The following is a 22,555-nucleotide window of genomic DNA, read 5'->3' as shown; positions in this document are numbered from 1 at the left end:
GCAAACCAATCGAAATGCAAATGAGGAAGAATGCATTTCGTGTCAATCCTGAATTACTCACATTTTCTAAAAGCAAATAACGAGCATCATCCCAATGTTTGACTGTCACAGTTTGGACATACGCTTCCGTCATCCTGGGAACATGTAATGAAGCAGGAGGTTCGTGTGTAGCCATCTGCACAAAAAAGCGACTGCGAGGAAGCATACTCTGATTCACGATTGCCACATATGATGACTTTCACGGAGCACTCTTGAACGAATTCTTGTCCAAAGTCATTCGATACAGGATTAAGCTTAATAAACAATGAAAGAGAATTGTAATGAGTGCGGAGATCGGGAGCAAATTTATAATAACGTAATTGTTCCTTGTGTTTTGGACCCTGGGAGTCAGTCATCGCTGATACGGGACAGAAAAGAAATGGCGATGTTCCGTTTACAGAAAACGAGTGTTAGAGGGCCTGTTCAGGGAGAAGCTTGATGTTAAGTTAAAATTCAAACCCCTATCATGTGTCAACAACATGGTTTCACCTAGTATGTCGGCCGGTGTGGTCGTGCGGTTCTAGGGGCTTCAGTCTGGAACCGCTCGACCGATACGGTCGCAGGTTCGAATCCTGTCTCGGGCATGGATGTGTGTGATGTCCTTAGGTTAGTTTGGTTTAAGTAGTTCTAAGTTCTAGGCGACTGATGACCTCAGCAGTTAAGTCGCATAGTGCTCAGATCCATTAATCAGAAGACTGAACATATAGTCAGAACTAGTACGAGGGGAATTAACGTATTTACCACAGAGGAATATCCGAGTATTTTCCGGATGCACAGGAACAACACATAACTTGACCTATACATTTCAGGTCAAACCACATTAACATTTATTCGTGCGACTGTGGCTAGTACCGCTAGTGAACACAGAAAAGGTATTGAAGGAAATCGAGTCTATGTTCAAACAAGAGTAGGAATACATTGCGGTTTGAAGCCCAGAAAACGACCTGAGCCCATGGTTACTGATAAGGACATCCGGTGTCAGATTATGCACTTTGGCACCTTGCTTCCTCCAGTTCCTCTCCTCCCCGGAACCACCGGGAATTTATCAAGAGGAATCACCCTGGCAATTGTCACAGACCAATCTACATCTACATCTACATGATTACTCTGCTATCCACAATAAAGTGCCTGGCAGAGGATTCAATGAACCGCCTTCAAGCTGTCTCTCTACTGTTCCATTCTCGAACGACGCGCGGGAAAAACGAGCACTTAAATTTTTCTGTGCGAGCCCTGATTTCTCTTATTTTATCGTGATGATCATTTCTACCTATGTCGGTGGGTGCCAACAGAATGTTTTCGCAATCGGAGGAGAAAACTGGTGATTGAAATTTCATGAGACGATCCCGATCTCAACGAAAAAAGCCTTTGTTTTAATGATTGCCACTCCAATTCACGTATCATGTCTGTGATACTATCTCCCCTATTTCTCGATAATACAAAACGAACTGCCCTTCTTTGTTCTTTTTCAATGTCATCCGTCAGTCCCACCTGATGCGGATCCCACACCGCACAGCAGTACTCCAGAATAGGGCGAATAAGCGTGGTGTAAGCAGTCTCTTTAGTAGACCTGTTGCACCTTCTAAGTGTTCTGCCAATGAATCGCAGTCTTTGGTTTGCTCTACCCACAATATTATCTATGTGATTGTTCCAATTTAGGTTATTTGTAATTGTAATCCTTAAGTATTTAGTTGAATTTACAGCCTTCAGATTAGTGTAACTTATCGCGTAATCGAAATTTAGCTGATTTCTGTTAGTACTCATGTGAGTAACTTCACACTTTTCCTTATTCAGGGTCAATTGCCACTTTTCGCACCATACAGATATCTTATCTAAATCATTTTGCAAGTCGTTTTGATCATCTGATGACTTTACAAGATGGTAAATGACAGCATCATCTGCAAACAATCTAAGACGGCTACTCAGATTGTCTCTTATGTCGTTAATATACACTCCTGGAAATTGAAATAAGAACACCGTGAATTCATTGTCCCAGGAAGGGGAAACTTTATTGACACATTCCTGGGGTCAGATACATAACATGATCACACTGACAGAACCACAGGCACATAGACACAGGCAACAGAGCATGCACAATGTCGGCACTAGTACAGTGTATATCCACCTTTCGCAGCAATGCAGGCTGCTATTCTCCCATGGAGACGATCGTAGAGATGCTGGATGTAGTCCTGTGGAACGGCTTGCCATGCCATTTCCACCTGGCGCCTCAGTTGGACCAGCGTTCGTGCTGGACGTGCAGACCGCGTGAGACGACGCTTCATCCAGTCCCAAACATGCTCAATGGGGGACAGATCCGGAGATCTTGCTGGCCAGGGTAGTTGACTTACACCTTCTAGAGCACGTTGGGTGGCACGGGATACATGTGGACGTGCATTGTCCTGTTGGAACAGCAAGTTCCCTTGCCGGTCTAGGAATGGTAGAACGATGGGTTCGATGACGGTTTGGATGTACCGTGCACTATTCAGTGTCCCCTCGACATTCACCAGTGGTGTACGGCCAGTGTAGGAGATCGCTCCCCACACCATGATGCCGGGTGTTGGCCCTGTGTGCCTCGGTCGTATGCAGTCCTGATTGTGGCGCTCACCTGCACGGCGCCAAACACGCATACGACCATCATTGGCACCAAGGCAGAAGCGACTCTCATCGCTGAAGACGACACGTCTCCATTCGTCCCTCCATTCACGCCTGTCGCGACACCACTGGAGGCGGGCTGCACGATGTTGGGGCGTGAGCGGAAGACGGCCTAACGGTGTGCGGGACCGTAGCCCAGCTTCATGGAGACGGTTGCGAATGGTCCTCGCCGATACCCCAGGAGCAACAGTGTCCTTAATTTGCTGGGAAGTGGCGGTGCGGTCCCCTACGGCACTGCGTAGGATCCTACGGTCTTGGCGTGCATCCGTGCGTCGCTGCGGTCCGGTCCCAGGTCGACGGGCACGTGCACCTTCCGCCGACCACTGGCGACAACATCGATGTACTGTGGAGACCTCACGCCCCACGTGTTGAGCAATTCGGCGGTACGTCCACCCGGCCTCCCGCATGCCCACTATACGCCCTCGCTCAAAGTCCGTCAACTGCACATACGGTTCACGTCCACGCTGTCGCGGCATGCTACCAGTGTTAAAGACTGCGATGGAGCTCCGTATGCCACGGCAAACTGGCTGGCACTGACGGCGGCGGTGCACAAATGCTGCGCAGCTAGCGCCATTCGACGGCCAACACCGCGGTTCCTGGTGTGTCCGCTGAGCCGTGCGTGTGATCATTGCTTGTACAGCCCTCTCGCAGTGTCCGGAGCAAGTATGGTGGGTCTGACACACCGGTGTCAATGTGTTCTTTTTTCCATTTCCAGGAGTGTAGATCAGTAACAATAGAGGGCCTATAGCACTTCCTTGTGGAACGCCGGATATTACTTCTGTTTTACTCGATGACGTTCCGTCTATTACTACGAAATGTGACCTTTCTGACAGGATATCACGAATCCAGTCGCACCACTGAGGCGATACTCCGTAGGCACGTAAATTGGTTAGAAGACGCTTGTGAGGAATGGTGTCGAAATCCTTCTGGAAATCTAAAAATATGGAATCAATTTGACATCCCCTGTCGATAGCACTTACTACTTCATGAGTATAAAGAGCTAATTGTGTTTCACAAGAACGATATTTTCTGAATCCGTGCTGACTATGTGTCAATAAATTGTTTTCTTCGAGGTACTTTATAATGTTCGAATACAGTATATGTTCCAAAACCTTACTGCAAATCGCCGTTAATGATACAGGCCTGTAATTCAGAGGATTACTCCTACTTCCCTGTTTGGGTATTGGTGTGACTTGAGCAATTTTCCAGTCTTTAGGTACGGATCTTTCTGTGAGCGAGTGGTTGTGTATAATTGCTAAATATAGAGCTATTTTATCAGCATACTCTGAGAGGAACCTGACTGGTATACAATCTGGACCGGAGGCCTTGCCTTTATTAAGTGATTTAAGCTGCTTCGTTACTCCGTGGATATCTACTTCTATGTTTCTCGTCTTGGCAGTTGTTATTGATTGGAATATTTACTTCGTCTACTTTGGTGAAGGAGCTTCGGAAACCCGTGTTTAATAACTCTGCTTTGGTGGCACTGTCATCAGTGACTTCACCGTTGTTATCGCGCAGTGAAGGTATTGATTGCGTCTTGCCACTGGTGTGATTTATGTATGACCAGAATCTCTTTGGGTTTTCTGCCAGATTTCGAGACAGAATTTCGCTGTGGAAATTATTAAAAGCATCTCGCATCGAAGTACGCGCCATATTTCGAACTTCTCTAAAACTTTGCAAATCTTGGGGATTTTGTGTTCTTTTAAATTTGGCATGCTTTTTTAGCTGCAACAGCGATCTGACCCGTTTTGTGCACCATGGGGGATCAGTACCTTCACTTATTAATTTATGTGGGATATATCTCTCAATTGCTGTCGATACTATCTCTCTGAACACATTCCACATTTTTTCTACACTTACGTGATCAGATCGGAAGGAGTGAAGACTTTCTCTTAAATAGGCGCTAAGAGCATTTTTATCAGCTTATTTAAAGAGATATACTTTGCGTTTCTTTTTGATGGTTGTAGGCGTTACGGTATTCAGCCTAGCAGCAACTGCCTTGTGGTCGCTAATCCCTGTATTCGTCACTATACACACTATTTGTCCATGGTTATCTGTTGCTTAAAGGTCAAGTATGCTTTCGCAACCATTTACGCTTCGAATGGGCTCATGAACTAGTTGTTCAAAATAATTTTCTGAGAAAGCATTCATTACAATTTCGGATGACGTTTTATGTCTGCCGCCGGCTTTAAACGTATAATTTTTCCAGCATATTGAGGGTAGATTCAAGTCACCACCAACTATAATTGTATGAGCGCGGTACTTATTTGAAATGAGACTCAAGTTTTCTTTGAACAGTTCAGCAACTATATCTTCTGAGTCGGGGGTCGGTAAAACGATCCAATTAATAGTTTAGCCCGATTGTCTTGTATAACCACTACACATACCATTTCACACGAACTATCTACTTCAATTTCGCTACAAGGCAAACTACTTCTGACAGCAATAAATACTCCACAACCAACGGTATTTAATCTATCCTTTCTGAACACTCTTAGATCGTTTGAAAAAATTTCCGCTGAACTTATTTCCGGCTTTAGCTAGCCCTCTGTACCTACAACTATTTGAGCTTCAGTGCTTTCTATTAGGGCTTGGAGCTCTGGTTTTTTCCCAAAACAGCTACGACAATTTACAACTACAATACCAATCGTTTCTACAGCTACCTTGCTGTGTTTTACCTGCCCACTTTTAGACGGACGCGCTTCTGTCGTTCCCTGACACCCTCTAACCTAAGTAACCGCCCAGTCCCTTTCACACAGCCCCCGCTACCCGTGTAGCCGCATCCTGCGTTTAGTGGACTCCTGACCTATTAAGCGGAACCCGGAAACCCAGCACACGATGGCGCAAGTCAAGGAATCTGCAGCCTACATGGTCACAAAACTGCCTGAGCCTCTGATTCAGACCCTCCACTCGGCTCTGCACCAAAGGACCACAGTCGGTTCTATCGACGATGCTGCAGATGGTGAGCTCCACCTTAATCTCGGAAGCAACACTGGCAGACTTTACCATTTCCGCTAGCCGCCCGAAACCAGACAGAATCTGCTCCAATCCAAAGCGACACACATCATTGGTACCGACATGAGACACCACCTGCAGTTGGCTGCACCCTATACTCTTCATGGCATCCGGGAGCACCCTTTCCACATCCGAAATGACTCTCCCTGGAATGCACACGGAGTGCACACTGGGTTATTTCTCCTCCTTGGCAGCCATGTTCCTAAGAGGCCCCATTACGCGCCTAACGTTGGAGCTCCCAACTACCAGCAAACCCACCCTCTGTGAATGTCCAGACCTTGCAGGCCGAGAACCTTCCTCTGGAACAGAGTGGTTGACTGCATCCGGCCCAGAGACATCGTCAGCCACAGATAACGCCCGAAACCTGTTTGCCAAACGAACCGGGGAAGCCCTACGATCGGCCCCTCAGAATGTTTTTCGCTGCCTGCCAGACTTTGGAATAATCTCCCACTCGAGCACAGGTGAGGCAGTACCCGGGGGGGGGGGGGGGGGGGCACAGCAGTGGACCGATCGGAGGACCCGTTGGACGTGCTCGATGTCCCTGGGATCTCTGCGTTCGATCCAACACAGTGACGCCCCTTGCCAGTAGCCTCAAGCTGGGTGATGGAAGCCAAAGCAGCCTGGAGCTGTGAGTGAAGGGTCGCCAATTCAACTCGCATCTGTACACACAATCACAGTTCCTATCCATTACTGCAGTCGCTCCTGTTTGAAGCTTGTAAAAATATGTAACAAGCGAATGGTGTACTCGCCTTATTAGTAGCAGAAACTAGCGGTGCTGTTCTCGCTCATGGTCTATCCGACACTGAGCTGTTCAAACCAAACAAACAAAAACCTGCACGATACTAGGGTTGATACAAGCGTCGGTAACAATGGCGGTACTGCACGCTACACTGTTATTAAAATAAAAGGTTGTGTCTAGTAAGCACGCAAACACGCAAGAAATTACAAATGTAAACTAGTAACTACAAAGATAACTGAAAATATATCGCTCCTGTTTGAAGCTCGTAAAAATATGTAACAAGCGAACGGTGTACTCGTCTTATTAGTAGCAGGAACTAGCAGGGCTGATCTTGCTGATGGTCTAACCAACACTGAGGACCATGCACCCACTCCACACCTTTATCTTTTATATCTGGGACACAGATGTGGGAGAGGTTACTCAGGAGCTCTACAGCATAGGGAGACAATGTTTTTATTTATTAATAACAATATTACATGGCAGCAGCAGAGACCACAACCAATTATATGGGTAGGGACTCTCATTTTTACGTATATTTCCATATGTTCCTTTTTTATAACTGGATGCACTGTGGGTCATAGGGAGAGGTTGTACCTACTTGCTTACAACAAGTTACGTCAGTCTAGGTTTATTTGCTTAGTATTTAGAGGCAGCAGCTGACGCCTACTAAGACAGATAATATGTAAGTACTCTCAGTTTTACGTATTTTCCTCAGTTCTACGTGTTTCTACCGGGTTTTCCACAATTGTCGTGATGCTCACAGGCAATCACAATGCAGAATTAGATATCACTGATACTGAAGCACACCTCTCCAGCCCCATCTTTTATAACAGGGACATTCTGGAGCAGGGTACCAGAAGAATAGACTGAATCTATTTGTTAATAACAAGTTACATCATTTGAGGCCTTATTGTTTAATATTTCGAAGCACGAGCAGTCGCCACGACCACACTGTTATGTAAAAAGACTACGACCGAACGAGATGGCGCAGTGGTTAGTACACTGGAGTCGAATTCGGGTGGACGAAGGTTCAAACCCGCTCTGGTCATCCTGATTTAGGTTTTCCGTGGTGTCCCTAAATCGCTTCAGTTAAATGCCGGGATGGTTCCTTTGAAAGGGTACGTCCGATTTCCTTCCCCATCCTTCCCTAATCCGAACTTGTGCTCCGTCTGTAGCGGCCTCGTTGTCGACGGTACGTTACACACTAATCTCCTCCTCAGACTACGATGTGATGGGTCATAGCCGTGAACGCCGATGCTTGCGGACATAGTGCCCAGCAATTACTGAAAAAGTTGCCGTTGGTGCCTGGGAATGATATCCGAGAGATCTCCCCCAATAGTAGTAACAGCAAACATATCCCAAGACGTAGGTGGTAATATGAAAGACTGGTAAACATCTAGATTTCGTGGTACTCCTGGCCACCATGTCATGAACAGGAGTGCTCCACATGTCTACCTTACACTAAGCCACACCATCTCCTCAGAAGTTGTACAGATATTTACACAATGCATGTGTAATCGTCTCCGACCTATAACAATTAAAAATGACATTCAATCGTCTAGGATGAGAGCGTCCTACCATAACAAAAATCTATCTAAACTTACCAATGCCTTTCCGGGTAATCGCTGCTAACAGTTTAAGCGCCAAGCACAGCTCTCCCCACAATCCTTCCTTTCTGGACCAATGAGAAACACACGCCCCTCCTCCACCCTCCAACCATCATGCTTTTGAAACAGGCGTAAGTGACTTCATTTTCAGACAGACAGCCTCGCAAGTGGAATGAAGACTCATACCAACTGTAAGTATATGCGACATTATTTTAAGCAGTGTATGCTAAAGCAGGAGCATCCGATTATGGTATGTAATTTCGACCGAATCATAGAATTCCAAAGAAACACGATGCACAGTCAGCACACAGATGTATTTTCTACGAAAACTTATCTGTGCTTTCATAATGAGAATCCCTCAAACGCGAGCAGGACTGGTGCAACAGACGTACCCCCCCCCCGCTCCACTACACGTGATTCATACCAGGTATATTGAGGAAAAAAATTTAGTGACCAAATACAGTCCTAGGATCACGTCGACTTTAGGCTAGATCTACTAGACGTGTAACTCTAGCAATAATACGTCACTATAAGACTCGTAAATAGACGCGGATATAATCATATATGACCTCACCACACGTAAATGAGACAGATGAATGGTCACAGTGCAGCAGATAAACTTCTCCTACGTACAAAGTCATGGACTCGCAGAGGTCACGATACTATAAAATGTGATCTTAGAGACCGAGCACCGTATACTGATAAACCGATTCTCCAAAGACCAACATGATTAAAAAATGCGTACAACACAAGAACAGTGATAGATGAAAGAAACAGGTCACACGTACCTGAAAACAGTGCAATCAGAACCGTATTTATGACGAGAATATGTGTGTAGCGCGACTCCTGCTGAAGACACTGTGGGTCTGCAGACAGCACTGAGAATAATGATCAAACTTCACCCGTGCAACACCTCTATTGCACGTCCCAGAGGAGGAGCCATATCATTAGCTCCTAGTAGCAACGGGAAAAATCATACCCAGACTGAGAAATGGGAGGAATCGCCCAGGAGTAATTCTCCAAAATTGCTTCCCAGTGCAGCAGTTGAAACACTAGCCGACGGTCGCCCACACGCCGCCGGTATCAGCAGAAACCGGCTGTTGATAGTGATGATAGTGTGTGCCCCCTGGCGATGACCCGTAACAGCTAAAGGAATAAACACGTACTAAAATTAATTTGTATCACATGCCTGTCAGCTGCTGCATACAGTCATATTAACAAAAAAAGCCTTGTTAAATAGCAAAAACACTCCACACTTGTACTCATTACAATAACAGCAAATGTTGGACGTTAAGATTATACCACGACTCCACCCGCTACACATCGTTAAAGCTCCGACAATACATTGTTCTCGATGACAAATCAGGTAATATCGGAGCCTAATACTTCTGAGAGTAACGGTTGTAGAGGCTCTCTGTACAGTGATATTTTATAACGTAGATTATACTAGGAGCAAAACGCTCTGAGACAAATATGCAGTAACTTGGGTCAAGTTTGGCATCTTGATGGGGCTGATTAAAGGAAAATCGTTCTGACAATGTATATAGTGTACATTACGATCGATGTATCACAAGACAGACTCATACACTGTTTCCTACGAAGAAGAAAAAAGAGCTATACGCAACTAATGCGTTATATTAGGTTGCTGACTAATTTCGTAGCGGTGCTTCTTTTGTCACTGGAACACGCTGTTTTGCAAACTACTAGCTGGGGTACCCGGCTTCGCTCAGGGAGTTCATATGAAATTGTATGGTAGTTGGAATAAAAGGATGAACTTCAAGGTATTAGAGGTAATAAAATTTATTGAAAACATATTCTAACTATTTACAATGCTTGTTTACAAACAATAGTTTTCACTTTGTTATCCGGGGTATATATGTACAAATGTTTCGAATTTCCTCTTCGAGAGCAAGCTACGAATAGTTGACCGTGAGAGAAGCAGGATTCTTTGAGATTGATGTCGCAGTGTTTTAAAGTTTGTCTTTGTACTTTGTAATTGTAAATCAGTAGGTTAATTGGATTGGAAAATGATTCTGGGGTTTCCCTGTTATGTAACGTAAAAATTCCTGCTGAGGTGATACCAGTGGTGGTAATCGAATTTTTCCATTCATGCAACAGAATCCTGATGTTTCTCTACTGAATTTTTCGCGTTGCAATATTGGCAGATGCTATCCATTTTTTCGATTACGATGTGTTTGTGTTAGTTACATTCTTTCGTCGCTTCATAATGGAATGCTTTATTTGCTAGGGTGTAATGTTTACCTGCTCTCGTCCGTGCTTCCCATAGTTCTCCAGTTCGCAGTCTTTTATTATAAGACTGTGTCATAATTCTTGATTCTTCAATCCGTTCACTTCGTTGCTTTTTGCTTTCTCTGCCTCTCACGGTGCTCATTGTCGTTCCTGTTCTTTCTGTTTTCGCCGTTTTGCTTCAGATATGGCAAGATATCCTCCTCTTTTACGTTTGGGCATTGTCTAAAATATAAACCAAATCAACTTTTTATCAACAAATACACTAAGTACACGTTACACAGTTTTCACACTTCATTTTCGTATTGTATTCACTCAGTGCATCGCTTTCACTACTCACAAATTACTGTTTGTTTTTATTCACTCACTGCACAACTTTTTCGGTTCCTCCCTTCGTCGCTGATAAAAAACTAACGTTCGAACTCACGACGAGTCTTGGTTTATGCACCCCTATAAATGGGTAGTCCCTACAGTGGCGAATTTCAGAACGTACCAAAACGGCTTCGAATGGTCAACAACGATCCAGAACATTCCACAACATTCTAGAGTGTTCTGGAATATTCAACAATGATCTGGGATGTTCGGGATGTTTCCGAACATTCTGGAATCTTCCCAAATGCTCCAGACTATTCCTGAACATTCTAGAACATCCTGGATACTGTGGAACATACCGAAACATTCTGGAACGTTGTGGAATGCTCTTGAATACTCAAGAATGATCTGGAGTGTTCTCCAACGCTCTAGAATGTTTTGGAATGTTCTAGAAATTTCGAGGATGAGGTATAGAGGCCGACCACACCATGTAACTCACTTGATCGTACCGGTACTCGTTTCTGAGTTTTAGCGGCACACATATTGTACACTTATTTTTATCATATAATATATTGATTATAAACATTTTCCCATCCCATCGTGGCAGACTATTACAGCAAACGGTTTAAAAGTGTCTCAGAACAAAAACAGTCTCGGTTGCGAAATTATTTAATGCCAACGACGCGTTTCGTCCATATGAGGCATCATCAGATTGTCTACAAAAATGAAATACCAAACAATTAGATACAAATGGAGGAAAAGTGCATAGTCCTATCTTGCAAGGCTACGCAGAAAACGTGCACTAAAGGTAATAAAAACTTACGTAAAATTACCTGTATACAGGACCCTTCAGTCATGAAACCACATTTAATGTAAATAGTAAAAGTAGCTGGATAGGTTACCCGTCAATCTTAATGCGGCATAAAGTAAAATAGATACCAAGGTAACTGGGTACATAATCCATCCTTCATGAAACATCTAAACTATGAAGTGGACCTAGTGAAAGAAGAGAACCAGCCAGAATAATACCAAGAACGTAGAAATATGTGGCGGAAAATTTTTCAACAGTTATCGTATGTTACCTTGAGCGTATGACCGGCTTAAGCCACATTTTCTAAAAACAAAAGCACGTAAAATTGTAATTAAAGTGCATATAAGCAAACCAATGCAGACAGATAAAACCCAAAAATGAAATAAAATAAAAGTTCCCCCTACATAAATGACGGCAATGGCCTTGCCGCAATGGATACACCGGTTCCCGTGAGATCACCGAAGTTAAGCGCTGTCGGGCGTGGTCGGCACTTGGATGGGTGACCATCCAGCCGCCATGTGCTGTTGCCATTTTTCGGGGTGCACTCAGCCTCGTGATGCCAATTGAGGAGCTACTCGACCGAATAGTAGCGGCTCCAGTCAAAGAAAACCATCATGACGACCGCGAGAGCGGTGTGCTGACCACACGCCCCTCCTATCCGCATCCTCAGCTGAGGATGATACGGCGGTCGGATGGTCCCGATGGGCCACTTGTGGCCTGAAGACGGAGTGCTATATAAAGGATAAGTAAAATGATTACATGAAAAAAATGTCATTTAATCTCTATCACAGGGAGTAAAACAGATAAATTTTGGAATACATGTGTAAATTTCCCTACCGCTCTTGGGGAGATGGTGTGACTTAGTGTTAGACAGACATGTGGAGCACTCCCGCTCGTCATATGGTGGCCACGGTCGTACGAGGAGTATCATACTGTATCAGCATTATCTAGCGAGTACAGGTGAGGGGTTCCTCGCAATAAAGGTGCGTACCAGTGTTTGATATTTCCACCTACTGTGATTGCGTGAAAGCATCATGACACGACGCGACTTCGAGAATAGTCTTACTTTATTGGACAAAATACGGAAAATTGTGGAAAACCCGGTAAAAATATATAAATTGAGGAAAATACGTAAAATACATAAAACTTACATATTATCTTTCTGGGTGTGGCATGTGCTGCTGCCGTGAAATATTAAACAAATAGACCTAGAATTATATCATTTGTTATAAGCAAATGGACACAACCTCTCCCTATGCTCCAGAGTGCGTCCAGTTATAAAACAGGAATATATGGGAAAACAGGTAAAACTGAGAGCACTTACATATTTGTCTGGTTATGGTTCTGTTGGTGCCAAGCAATATCGTTATTGACAAATAGAAACATCGTCTCCCAATGCTGTAGAGCTCCTGAGTAACCTCTCCCACATGTGGGTCCCATTTATAAAAGATGAAGGTGTGGAGTTGGTGTATGTTCCTCATTGGTCTGAGACATTTGCCAGGGTGATTCCCCTTGACAAATTCCCCGTGGTTCAGCGGGGGAGAGCGATTGGGGGAAGCAAGGAGCCCAAGTAGATAACTTGACACTGTATTTCCTTATCAGTGACCTTGAAATACGATCGTTATCTTGGCCTGATCCTGCAGCTTATTCATACTAACAAGGTGTCATCGAACTAGGAGTCTGTTCTTACAACAGCCCAATAACCAATAACATATGCCGAAAAGAGCTGGAACTGTGAGGCTTACTCGCGATTAAAGGCAGATCAACATGATAACTGATGCAGAGACATAGAGGGCTGAAACACTAGATGAGTTGGTACAAAAATTTCACGGCCTTAATGTACTTAGTTCATTAGGCTGGCAGGTAGAGCTCGATCTGTCTTGTACACTGCGTTTCTGCGGAGTGGAAGGTGATATGTAGTTAGGAAATTACACTTTGGGTTCACTGTCTCGTTGGTGGTATTCATTCAAGAACTGAGTACCATAATACCAGAATCAATACGTAAAGGAATTACTTTTTATGTGATAACAAACTTATTTCCGAGAAACCCTGGATGGTCCATAATTGTGTTGGCACAGGTTCTACAAGTTTTTGATGAAATGATATTATAGTGAATCTCAGCAAATCCGAACTTGGAAGAAAAGAATTAATATTCTTACGGACTTTTCCGATCCTATGCAGAATTCGACCGAATCCTACAAAATTAGGGGCAGTTAGCGAGTATTGAGTACTCCATAGAAAAAGACGTTTTCGGGAATATCTTGAATTCATAAATTTTTATAATTGAATAGCTGAGTCATTGAGTTCTTATATTCTATTAGACCATCTCTTCCTTTCCCCTCTCTCTGTCCATCCTCCCCTCCCCTCCTTCTGTCCAGCTCCTCCACCTCTCACTTCTTGTCCATCTCCTCCTGCCCTCCTCCTTGTCCATCTCCTCCTCCCACAACTTTCTGTCCCTCTGCTCTTTCCCCCTCTGTCCATCTGCTCCTTCCTCCTTTGTCCATCTGTTGCCGCCCCCCTCTCCAATGCCATCTCCTAAACATCCTCTCTTTTTCAATCTCCTTCTCCCTTCTCTCTATCCACCTCCCACTTCCCTTCTCATTGTCCACCACCCCCTCTCAACTCTCCTTATGGAATTCCCCTTTCTTCTCTGTATCCACCTCCTTCTCATCCCTCTTTCTGTCCATCTCCTCCTCTTCCCTTTCACTGTCCATTTCCTCCTCCACTCTGTCTGTTTACCCCTCCTCCCTCATTTCTCTGTCTATCTCCTCCACCCCCCATCTCTGTCCATCTCCTCTTCTTTCCTTTCTCTCTTCATCTCCTACTATTTCCTCCTCACCTATCTCTATCTCCTCCTCCTCCTATCTGTGCCTCTCCTCCTTCCCATTCGCTGTCTGTCCATCTCCTCCTTCTTCCTTCACTTATCACACTCAACCCAACATGAGATTGGTGGTTCTTACACCTACAGTATTTCTTCCCAGATTTTAAGTAATATGTGTACCAAATTTGACTGAAATCGTTCAAATGGTTCAAATGGCTCTGAGCACTATGGGACTCAACTGCTGTGGTCATAAGTCCCCTAGAACTTAGAACTACTTAAACCTAACTAACCTAAGGACATCACACACATCCATGCCCGAGGCAGGATTCGAACCTGCGACCGTAGCGGTCGTGCGGTTCCAGACTGTAGCGCCCTTAACCGCGCGGCCACTCCGGCCGGCCCTGAAATCGTTCCAGGGGTCTAGAATGACCTTTCTGCCTCAGGCTTTGCTCACTTACGCATATGTCAAATATATTTTAGACATTGTTTACATATGTAACGCAAATTTGTACATGTATTACACCTGTATGTCAAGTGAATTTCGCCCTGAAGTTTCATTTTCATGGGTTCAATGTTTATGACGTCGTATCGACTTAACTATGTGCTGTAAAATGGTATACTTTTGCTTGTACATCGAGCAGGATGTGTGCCTACTGTCTGCGAGAAGTGTTTGGAATAGAGTTAGTGGTAAAGAAGCAATAAACTAAAACGCCATTCATGATGTAGCAGTTTTTCACGGATCTCTGTGTTTATAATGTCATATTTCCTGAACTATGTTTCCTACAGTGGTACATTTTTCTAGGTGCATATGTGGAGTCTGTCTGCGAAATGTGTTTCGAATAGAGTTAGTAGCAAAGGAGTAATGAATTATAAAGTCATGCATGATGTGGCACTTTTTTTCGCATCTCAGTGTCGGTCGTCATATCTCCTGAATCACGTGTCACACAATGATATATTTTTCTGGGTATATTCAGCAGAAAATATGGATACTGTCTGTGAAAAGTGTTGCTAATAGGATTAGTAGCAACGAAGTAATAAATTTAAACGACTTGCACGATGCGGTAGTTCTTCATGCATTCAGTGTTTATGATGTCATATCTCCTGAACTAAGTGTCGTCCAATGATGTAATTTTTCTGATACATTTTGTGGTATATGTGAATACAGTCTGCAAAATGTCACAAATACAGTTAGTAGTAAATAAGTAGTAAATTAAAACGTGCTTAATGTGACAGTGTTACTGCATGAACAGCGAAAATGTAGTGAGTGATGAACCTTTCAGCTTTCATCATTTTGTGGAAGTCATCAGAGAAATGGAAATGAGCGTTTGGCGTCATTGGTCAGGAGGCCCCGTACGGGGCAGGTCCGGCTGGCTTGGTGCAGGTCTTCTTACATTCGAAGCCACATTGGGTGACCTGCGCGTCGGATGGGGATGAAAAGATGATGAAGACAACACAACACCCAGTCCCTGAGCGGAGAATATCCCCGACCCAGCCGGGAAACGAACCCGGGCCCGTAGGACGATAATCCGTCACGCTGACCACTCAGTTATCGGGGCGGACGCCGTCAGAGAGAAAAAAGTTTCTGAGGGATTTGAAATGTATAAAGTTCGTCGGAAGTCTGTAAGTGCTCTCATTCTCAAATACCAGCTGACTAAACAGTTATCCACGCGTTGTGGGCTACATTGCTTTTTCACTTCCACTCCTTTCATAGGTGCATGACTCTTACCCACACAGTGATTCTTTCCAGACAGTAAATGATATGTGTACCAAATTTCAACAAAATCGGTCCGGTGGTTAAACTACTTAATGTAGACGAATGAAATTTTGGCAATTCATTTGTGTAGGTAACACATGTGATTAACATTGCAAGATCACAGGTTAATGTAATTGCGAAATACACCATTGCAGATGTGAAATGCTGGTACGTTAATAACTGGTATAACCCACCATAATGATGATGAAAGTATGCAAAAGTGCACTCATTGTGTTGTACAGGTGTCGGATGACAGTTTGTGGGATGGAGTTCCATGCCTGCTGCACTTAGTCGGTCAATACAGGGGCGGTTAATGCTTTTTGTGGATACAGCTGGAGTAGTTGTCCGATTATGTCCCAGATATGTTCGACTGGAGATAGATCTGCTAATCTAGCACACCAAGGCAAGATGTCGACACTCTGTAGAGCACAGCGGTGTGTAGGCGAGCGTTATCCTGTTGGAAAACACCCCTTAGAATGAAGTTTAGGAATGGAGGTATAACAGCTCGAATCATCAGATTGATTTACAAATTTTCAGTCAGGATAAGTGGGATAACCACGAGAGTGCCTCTGCTGTCATACGAAATCGCACCCCAGGCCATAGCTCCAGCCATAGGTCCAGTGTGTCTAGCATGCAAACAGGTTGATTTCAGGCCCTCAATTGGTCTTGTTCTAACCAACACACGGCCACCACTGGTACCGAGGCAGAACCATATTTCATCAGAAAACACAACAGACCTCCACCCTGCCCCCCCTTCCCCCCCCCCCCCCCCCCCCCCAGAGAGCTGTCGCTTGACGCCACTGTTGTCGCAAAAAAATGGTTCAAATCGCTCTGAGCACTATGGGACTCAACATCTGTGGTCATCAGTCCCCTAGAACTTAGAACTACTCAAACCTAACTAATCTAAGGACATCACACACATCCATGCCCGAGGCAGGATTCGAACCTGCGACCGTAGCGGTCACGCGGTTCCAGACCGAAGCGCCTAGAACCGCACGGCCACACCGGCCGGCTCTGTTGTCGCAAATGGCGATGGTTTGGAATCAGTGGAATTCACGCTACAGGGCGCCTGACTCGAAGCTGTCCTTGAAGTAACCCATTTGTAACAGTTTGTTGTGTCACTGTGGTGCTTACTGCTGCTCAGATATCCGCTGCAGATGTAGTACGATGCGCCAGAGCCATATGCCGAACAGGATGGTCTTCCATCTCGGAAGTACCGCGTGGCCATCTGAAGCCCGGTCTTGATGCGATCACCGCTGGCAGCAGTCATGTACAGTGGCTACATTCCTGCCAAGTCTTTCTGCAGTATCGTAGAAGAAACATCCAGCATCTTTAGGCCCTATTACACGACCTCTTCCAAAGTCAGTGAGATGTTGATAATGACGTCTTTGTCGTCTCTTCCAACAATAAGACGCTCGGCGGCCCACTTCCCCATACGAATAACACTTTAGTTGCTTACACTGTTTCTGCACAAGGCCCGTACGTCAACAGCATTTACCCTTAGAAGGGAATACGTGGTGATCTAGCCGTTGCTTCGTAGCAAAATCTGTTTCCTCCAATTACGTCGCAATTCTAAGAGCTGTTGTTAAATCACTCGGATTGTCAACGTGTGCTCTTTGTGACGTTTCTGTGGGAATTTCGCGGAAGAAAACATCTAACAACCCGTTTTCTGCATCCTGAAATAATACCTTACTGGAATCCGCATTCTGGGTAGGCACATAGGTCTGGATATGGACTTTGAAAATCTGCCTGAAAATACTTCCGCTGACCCATTACGCGTCGAAGTACTGAGTTTCTCGCGAAGATACCGTGCACTATTTTCTTTTTGGTAACGCAGGCGTAGGTCAGCCACCAACTGCTGAAACGACTGTGCTTTATTGAGGGTCTATGATATACTACATATGCCTTGGCTTTCCCTGTTAAACACAAGTCAGTCACACGAAGGGTTACTTCTTGCTGCAGCAGTAGCTATAACATCACTAATGAAAAGCGACACGCCTTCCTTTGTTGTACCCGAAAAGGGATTAAAAATGCGGCTACTGAAGTATTAAAAGAAGAACCTACCGCCAACTCTGCCTAATCTTCCCCTCCTCTAGCTGTGACTGAACCTGACCGGCTCCCAAATCCTTAGATCTACGAAGGAGGTCCTCATGATATTATTTTTGGTGAAAATTTTCCTCTGTTTACATCCGCACTTTCTCTGTTACAGAAACAAACAGACTCGGTAGTAGTAGCATGTGTTTCTACCATTTTTCGTACTTTACCTCTACAGTAATTACTGTTAGAAACACATCTAACCCACTAATCACAAGGATAAATCCGTGTAAATTACTTTTCCCCGCATGTCGTCACCCATCTACGCCCTGAAAAATCTTGAACCAAATGACCAACGCGTCTACACGTTATACATGCGGCTGCTACAGCCTTTTATTGTATTGTATTGTATGGAACTGGGAACGCAGAAACGACGGAGAGGCTTCGTTCCCGCCGTAGCCCTCAGTGGTTCACAACCCCACAACGGGCTACAGCAGTCCACCCATCCCACCGCCGCCCCACACCGAACCCAGGGTTATTGTGCGGTTCGGCCCCCAGTGGACCCCCGGGAACGTCTCACACCAGACGAGTGTAACCCCAATGTATGCGTCCTAGAGTAATTATGGTGTACGCGTACGTGGAGAAAGTGTTTGCGCAGCAATTGCCGACATAGTGTAATTGAGGCGGAATAAGGGGAACCAGCTCGCATTCGCCAATGCAGATGGAAAACCGCCTTAAAAACCATCCACAGACTGGCCGGCACACCGGACCTCGACACTAATCCGCCGGGTAGATTCGTGCCGGGGACCGGCACGCCTTCCATCCCGGAAAGCAGTGTGTTAGACCGCATGGCTAACCGGGCGGGCGTCGTGCTACAGCCTTACTGGTACTGGATTATCGAGTTTACCATTACACTTAAACAATATAAGTCCACATGTTCACATGGTTTCGCAAACATAACCTTGAATATACTCTGTCCACTGCTCCACCAATTAGGTCTAATAACTGAGAACAAATACTGAATTAAACATGAAGAAAGCGAGACTCGCCGCACCGCTACTGTGCTGAGCTGATACTGCTCACCTGGAGATATGCCAATTACCACTGGCGGTACATAATTTACTAAAGTAAGCACTCTTACTGCTCGACACCCAATCACAGTGTTTGGGTATCAAGAGTTAGCCAGCAATCACTTCTCTCACAAAACCGTTGAGCTGAACGTTGGACGAATATTTCCCAACGCAAGTTGTGTTGTGAAGTGTAACGACCACTTGCTGACACCATCCGTAACGATCCGGCCCGGCCTATTACGCGCCGCTGTGCATCAGGATGGGTGAGAGAAATGGTGAAGTACAGAGCAGATTTATGCCTGGGTGTACAGTGAAACAGTGGTAGAATTGACAGGCGTACACTGTACTCCGGCTGTCTTCACGGCCGCACTGTGAGTCTGAAAACGCCGACAGTCGTGAAATGTCCTAACACCTTGATCCGCCGGTGACGTCCATTGTCCTGGGTCGTGTGCGGCGGCTACCAGCAGGCAACGCCGTGCGTGCCGCCGGCGGTGAAGAACGAGTGTGGCCCGCCAAGGTCTTCTGGAGTCTTTCCAGCTACAGACCCCCACGCCTACTTGTGGTTCCCATACCTTGAGATTGGGTGCAGTAGCCGACACTAGTTGTCCGTTGCAGAGCAGCAATGCCCCGATGAACCCCCAGGGATCGACCACGACGATGGCCGATGACGTCTAGGTGGTTAGTAGGCCGGGAGGGCGTGCCTCCCCCACCTACATCTTAGACAGCTTGCAGTCCGTCGTTTGAAGTCCCTCAGAGGGTGGATGCTGGCCGTACACCGGTCTCCCGCATCGATGAAGTTCCCCCCGTCACGCGACTGATTATGCCACAGGAAGGCGTGTCACGCCGGAACTTCATGTGTCAATCAGCGGCCGGTAGCCTGCAGGTCTTCATCATCAAGGTTGGACAGTGCTTTCTCTGGAACTCAAAATCATTCTCTCTACTTCAAGACTGACGAAAGGGCGGCACAACTGAATAGTTTGATCCCCTAAGCTCGGTTGTTTATACCCTTATAGCTACATTTCTTAGTCCTATTGGAGGGGGGCGAGTAAGTTTGCTTCCTTTTACTTGTTCTGGGAGATTTTCATAGCTCGCTCTGTCCCGAGCACAGGTTGCTAGGACTGGTTAAATTTGTAATGTATGAGTTTCTCGGTAGCATAAAAGTGCCTGAATTACAAAACATAACTCCACTTTTCGTCAGACGTGTTAGCTATTCCATGTGCTCGACCATTGACCGGCGTCGCAAACTACGATATGCCAGGAGTGTTTTGTCGTACTGTCAACAGTATCGTCCAGTGGGTTACTTCATTAGCTTCATTAGGACATCGGCCGGGCTGGCCTCTACTGTCTGGCCGCAGTATTAATAAAAATTCACCCTTTGCGTACCGATGTTTTTCGGTGCACAGCAGATAATTCAACTCTCAGAGCTTATGTGAATGTGGCATACGAGTGTTTTTGTATAATCACACGGTTACGTAATAGTCCATTATATTTAAAAAAAATCCCGAAAATTTCGACTACACTGCCAGTCATGTAATATCCCCGTTTCATCAGTTACCAGAAACCCGTGCTGCATATCAGTCCAGCGAACTCCGCATGTGGTTCTAAATTGAATGTCATGTCAGTTCCTACATGTGTTTGATAAATGTGTTTTAAATTCATATAGTGTTGTTTGAAAGCTACAATAAATTTATGATTTTTCCCTTACCAACTGCTTTGGCATCCTAGAATGCGTTTGTCTCAAATAAAATATGTCAAACCACATATGATGTGCAAAACAAGAATAATTCCCAATTTTATCCTGGTTTTCCACAGCAAGAACGTGAAATATAAACACAGTGTTCGGCTGCACTCTCTACAGTGGTGGGATATCATTGCTTTTGCTGACTGTCAAGTATATTACATCGTCAATACCGGACAGTATCTTCTGTAGTATATGGTATTTGGCATGAAATAATATTTTTGAAAATATGTGCACATGCACATTAGCATGCAGTGGATTTTATTGGGAAAAAGTAACACGTAATTGTGGCTCTTACACTTATTTATTTATTAAGTTCTACACATAGTTGGATATACACTCCTGGAAATGGAAAAAAGAACACATTGACACCGGTGTGTCAGACCCACCATACTTGCTCCGGACACTGCGAGAGGGCTGTACAAGCAATGATCACACGCACGGCACAGCGGACACACCAGGAACCGCGGTGTTGGCCGTCGAATGGCGCAAGCTGCGCAGCATTTGTGCACCGCCGCCGTCAGTGTCAGCCAGTTTGCCGTGGCATACGGAGCTCCATCGCAGTCTTTAACACTGGTAGCATGCCGCGACAGCGTGGACGTGAACCGTATGTGCAGTTGACGGACTTTGAGCGAGGGCGTATAGTGGGCATGCGGGAGGCCGGGTGGACGTACCGCCGAATTGCTCAACACGTGGGGCGTGAGGTCTCCACAGTACATCGATGTTGTCGGCAGTGGTCGGCGGAAGGTGCACGTGCCCGTCGACCTGGGACCGGACCGAAGCGACGCACGGATGCACGCCAAGACCGTAGGATCCTACGCAGTGCCGTAGGGGACCGCACCGCCACTTCCCAGCAAATTAGGGACACTGTTGCTCCTGGGGTATCGGCGAGGGCCGTTCGCAACCGTCTCCATGAAGCTGGGCTACGGTCCCGCACACCGTTAGGCCGTCTTCCGCTCACGCCCCAACATCGTGCAGCCCGCCTGCAGTGGTGTCGCGACAGGCGTGAATGGAGGGACGAATGGAGACGTGTCGTCTTCAGCGATGAGAGTCGCTTCTGCCTTGGTGCCAATGATGGTCGTATGCGTGTTTGTCGCCGTGCAGGTGAGCGCCACAATCAGGACTGCATACGACCGAGGCACACAGGGCCAACACCCGGCATCATGGTGTGGGGAGCGATCTTCTACACTGGCCGTACACCACTGGTGATCGTCGAGGGGACACTGAATAGTGCACGGTACATCCAAACCGTCATCGAACCCATCGTTCTACCATTCCTAGACCGTCAAGGGAACTTGCTGTTCCAACAGGACAATGCACGTCCGCATGTATCCCGTGCCACCCAACGTGCTCTAGAAGGTGTAAGTCAACTACCCTGGCCAGCAAGATCTCCGGATCTGTCCCCCATTGAGCATGTTTGGGACTGGATGAAGCGTCGTCTCACGCGGTCTGCACGTCCAGCACGAACGCTGGTCCAACTGAGGCGCCAGGTGGAAATGGCATGGCAAGCTGTTCCACAGGACTACATCCAGCATCTCTACGATCGTCTCCATGGGAGAATAGCAGCCTGCATTGCTGCGAAAGGTGGATATACACTGTACTAGTGCCGACATTGTGCATGCTCTGTTGCCTGTGTCTATGTGCCTGTGGTTCTGTCAGTGTGATCATGTGATGTATCTGACCCCAGGAACGTGTCAATAAAGTTTCCCCTCCCTGGGAC

General features: G+C 45.8%; 1 pseudogene; it reads left to right on the top strand.

Annotated features, from left to right (window-relative positions):
• The first annotated feature begins 11,832 nt into the window (after positions 1-11,832).
• LOC124723428 lies at positions 11,833-11,949 on the top strand (annotated as a pseudogene).
• The last annotated feature ends 10,606 nt before the right edge of the window (positions 11,950-22,555 follow it).

This window comes from Schistocerca piceifrons, chromosome X, assembly GCF_021461385.2.
Source record: "Schistocerca piceifrons isolate TAMUIC-IGC-003096 chromosome X, iqSchPice1.1, whole genome shotgun sequence".
NCBI classification, from domain to species: Eukaryota; Metazoa; Arthropoda; class Insecta; order Orthoptera; family Acrididae; genus Schistocerca; species Schistocerca piceifrons.
Note: the sequence above shows the minus strand (reverse complement) of the source record. Positions and strands in the feature narration are given on the sequence as shown.